The sequence below is a fragment of the Dermacentor silvarum genome, chromosome 2, assembly GCF_013339745.2.
Source record: "Dermacentor silvarum isolate Dsil-2018 chromosome 2, BIME_Dsil_1.4, whole genome shotgun sequence".
Taxonomy (NCBI): domain Eukaryota; kingdom Metazoa; phylum Arthropoda; class Arachnida; order Ixodida; family Ixodidae; genus Dermacentor; species Dermacentor silvarum.
In genome coordinates, this window is record NC_051155.1 from 149,974,987 (window position 1) to 149,979,751 (window position 4,765).

Below are 4,765 nucleotides of genomic sequence, written 5' to 3' on the forward strand. Positions count from 1 at the left end.
GAGAGAGAAATAAATGTGTTTGTGTCTGTGGATAGTTGGAACCAGAATTCTTGGCAACCATCCCTCGCGCTGTTCGTTGTTTTATTTTTCTTATGTCTGTCGTGCAGCTCACGCCAACAAGCCCAGCTAAATAGTCTTCACTTCACGTGTTCCCGCTATAGCCCACATTATAAAAAAGTAGTTGGCGGGTTTTTATCGTAATTGCGGTCATTTGGAAATATTCTGTAAATTCTAATCCTTACGAGATATACAATGTAGGTCCCATCCTACGACATCTAAACATTTGTTGGGGAGGCAGCCTCTTTACCACCTTTTATTTTGGTCATCTCATAAAATAATTTTTTTACGCTCTCGGAGCATTTATTCTGTTGATTACAGTTCGGGCTACGTGCCAACGAAGCTCGAATGCCGCAGCCACTTAGTAGGACATAGATAACAGAGGTTCTTACGGTCATATATCGTTGTACATTAGATTATATCGTATATATCTGCCTACTGTTAACCCGTTTTAATTAAACGCGCAAACACGAATTCGCACGTGCGCACTATAATAGCAGAGGCACGATTCTGGGTCATTGTTACAGACGCTTAACTCACGATCTTCTCTAGCAAAACACTTGTTATTTTCGTGAGAGCGTTCATTTCCACGCAGGAGCGCATGATTGCAAACAATTTCAAGGCCTTTTGAAGCTCGCGATCGTCGTGGAAAGAAAAGTAAATTTCCTTCTCTTCGTCACTGGGTTTCTCGCCAAGAATTAACTAAGCGCTCAGGTTCAACAGATTCGCTTTATAGTTTGTTTGTGTATTGTTGTTGCTTTCTTTCACTTTATTTCTCTAATAAAAAGCACTAACACCTTGTGTGAATGCATGTGATCAAGAAAGAACGCTGTTTGAGGCATCTCGATATCTAGCTTTAGTACGCGTCTGGATATGTTCGAAATTACTTTTCTAGTAGTCACCTGGTCATTGTGCGATCAGTGAAAATGACCACGCAGACACAGCTGCCTGAGCGTCACATCAAGAAGAACACAGCCTTCCCGTTCCTATTTCCAGGACAGACGCTGAATTAACTAATGTTCTGCATTAAAAATGCCATTGACAAACACAGAACAGTGCGATTTCAGAATGCAGCAGGTGGCTTGCTTCAGCTGCTGAAATGTTACCTGGAATCAGCCTTCATTACATGGGACGACAATATTTTCATTCAGACAAATGAGATCCGTATAGGCTCCTGCATAGCGCCACTCTTAAGTGACCTTTACTTAGCTTAATATGACAGGATGCAGCTCGCCACTCTGAGTAGTTCATACATTGTCAAGGCCTTTCGTTCCGTAGAAGATTATTTGGTGCTCTTAGATTTTAAACATGTTGACTACGATTCGAATGGGCAGATGGACCCTTGCTGTCTTTCGTGAGTGTTGAATCCCTTGATTTTAACTCATGAAACGCTGGAAATGAATCAATCAGATTTCTTGACTTGAAACTTCTTTTCTTGCCAAAGGCAAGTCCGCTGGTCATACCGTCCAAGAGGCAACAAGTCGCTGCTCTCATTTAGATCGGTGCACACTAAACTGGTAAAAAAAAAGGTATTGTGTCGCATTGTTTTCGGAATGCAATCGACAAATCTTCTGCACACACACCACCGGACAGCTTCTGCAGGCAAGTCGATTGCCTTTTGTCTGCTGGATTTTCCTGGACATGCATTAATTTCTGCGGCAGAGTGTTTACTAAGGAAGCGCAATGACGTCAGCTGAAACGTGACAACACAAGACGGCAGGCAAAGAAAAGTGGTTGTGCTGCCTTACCTGCACAAGGTATCACACAATCTTAAAAGGATCGGTCAGGCTGCGGACCTTAGCGTGGTTTTTTTCTGCGTCGTGCAAGTTAACTGGCTTATGCGCTAAGGCCAATTCCGACACGCGCGTGTGCAAGAGTTAGTGTATTCGGAGCCGGCGACTTGTGGCAAACAATATGTCGGCCAGTCAAGCAGATGTATCAGCGATAGGCTAAGAGAGCATAAAACAATGTAAAAAACTTCTAATCTGTGGAAATCTTTCCTTGCATTATAGGCAGTGTAGATGTACGCCAATGCTTTTGCAATGTAAAGTAGTAGACACCACGACAAGTGCCCCACAGAAATCTTCGAGGGTTTTGAAATTAACCGCTTAGTGTTGAGTGCGTCAGCATCCCGGCTCTAAAGCTGTCCAAGAAAGAAATCAATTTTTTAGCTACTGCATTGCAACAAGAATACCTTGGGAGCAAAGTTTTTCGTTATTTCCTTTCATCCCTTGTGCATTTTGGTGGTCTTGCTGGTACTGTCTTAGTTCTCTGTATAAAACGCTCAGCTAGATAATAAGCGCACAGTTGTTAGCGCAGTGTGTGTATGGTTCTTCCCTTGTGTCCCGTCTTTAAGCGCAGTTTTTACTGTGCTTATAATCATCTGTGGGGTTTTGGCATGTAAAACCCTAGAATATAAATTAGTTTTACTGTAAACAGTCCCTTGCACATCTCGACCGCGGACGTATCCATGCCCCCATAACATTGAGCCCCGGCGCTTACGGTATCTGGACGTTTCCAATGGTTCTGGCTGGGGGAATATAGTATTTGGCGTTTGTTTACGATACGATGCGCTGAGTCATCTCCAGCATTTTTTTTCTCCAGCATGCATATACCTATGAGTGACACAGGCCTTTGAGAAAAAACGGGACACAGCGTCCTTGGGGCAAAAAAAATGTTTCTGCATTTGCTAAATAGAGAAGAGAGTAACCGGTTAGACATTGCGTACTTATCTTTATCTTTTTCTCTTTTTTTGCCTGAAAAAAGCTATAGCGCAATATGCTTTTGATAACTCTCGCGGACGTGGAGACCCCACGCGATTTCCTGGAACTAAGGCGGCACTAGAGAAAACCGAGTGTAAACCCGCGTTACACCACCAAGATTCTTTTTCACGATTACAAGCCCGTAGAGCATTCGCTCACGCCTCGCACCTATAGATAAGCTCAACCGAGCGAGGATGTGTGCGTAAACTATATTGTTTGCACGAGTGTTGCAAGTGGTAATGGTAGAATTGCGAGACGCCGAGACACATACCAACGGTGGTTAGCTTATAACGCAGTTTTCTTTTCGTGATTCGCTCTCGTTATGCGAACGCGCGTGCTTCTTCGATGGGGGTAATTTCGAAATGAAAAGAAAATTACATTCGCGTTCAGACCCTCGACTGATTAATTCATGCGTCTGTAGCTGCATTGACTTTTCTTTCACATTTGCGAAAGGGCCGTTGGGGGAGGATCGCCTGCTTTCCGTATCTGAGTTTGTTGTTTGTTCGTTTTTCGTTTTTTTTTTCTTTTCTTGTTTCTTTCGCGTCTGGCCTTGGTAGGCACTGAAAGAACACGGATTAGCAAACCTGTTTTTCTGCTCGGGTGTGGCGCTGATGATGCGCATCCCGTCGTCCAGCTTTGGTTCGCAAGAAATTTGTCCCGGCCAATTGCTCTGGCCGGAATGTGCGAAGGAAAGAACGTGAGAGAGTGCTCGGAATGACACGGTAGCCATGGTCTTAATTGGTGACCCGCGCAGTGGGTCTACTGGGGAACATAGTCTGGGCACGAAAGTAGTGTGCTCTTTTTTTTTTTTTTCCTTCCTCGTCGACACACGAATTTCCTGCTATACGTTACGCAAGCCGAATGCGCGCGATGACGTGAATATACATGTGCGTTTTTAAGTGAACGACTGATCTCTCTCTTCTCTAGCCACGCCGCGTAGTGTGTCCTGAATACGTCTGATGAAAATTAAGGCCGTTTGTAAGTACCAAGATGCCTACAACAATAAAAAAAGATGCAAATGTCGCCCATTAAAGCGATGGTTTCATTTCCTTGTTAGGCGTGTCTGGCGGCCGGGCGCTGTTGTCTCGGTCGCTATCTCGGTAGATATATATATATATATATATATATATATATATATATAATTATATATATATTGCAAAGGTTATATGTGTTCCAAGTATGTGAACCTCCTGTTCTGCGTATAAAGGTAAAATAACTTCCTACTTAACACCTGAACATATAATGCCGGCTCAGAGGCATCTCTAAAGCACACCGATATGTTCATGTGATGGTAAATTATCTTCAACTAGCTTCTTTGATTTAACTACTGATCATGTGTCACTGGGTGTGTGCCTGTTTTTGGCCACTCCTCCAGAATGTGCATGTCCCACTATGATTCCTACATTACACCTGAACGTATAATGTCGGCTCGCAGATGTATCTAAAGCACACAGATATGTTAATACAAATATCTATATTTGACGGATTCGTCTATTGCTTCTTTTTTATTATTATTTTGGCATTCGGATGTTTTCCCGGTTTTCACCAATACTAGAGAATGGGTATGCCCCACTGTGACACAAGGGGTAAATTCAGGATCTCTAAATGTTGCTTGATCCGTGTGGTGCGTTTTTGTGCATACACCTCCAATCGTTATTCTTTCTTCAGCAAACACCATGTATCGCCTTCGACCTTGTGGCATCACTTCGTTATACGTGTCACACTGTGCATACGCCCGAGTTGGAGTTTGTGTTTTTGCTTGTGAGCGCTGCACTGAATAAACATTAAATTGCATGTCAATTAAGCTGTGACCTTTGTGGTGGTAAACACAAACATGGCATGACACTACACATTGCGTAGCATGAAAGCAAACAAAATTGTATGCATTGCCGTTGGTTGTAAAGCATTTACGTTTTCGCTTCATTTCAGATTCCTTTCACATAGGT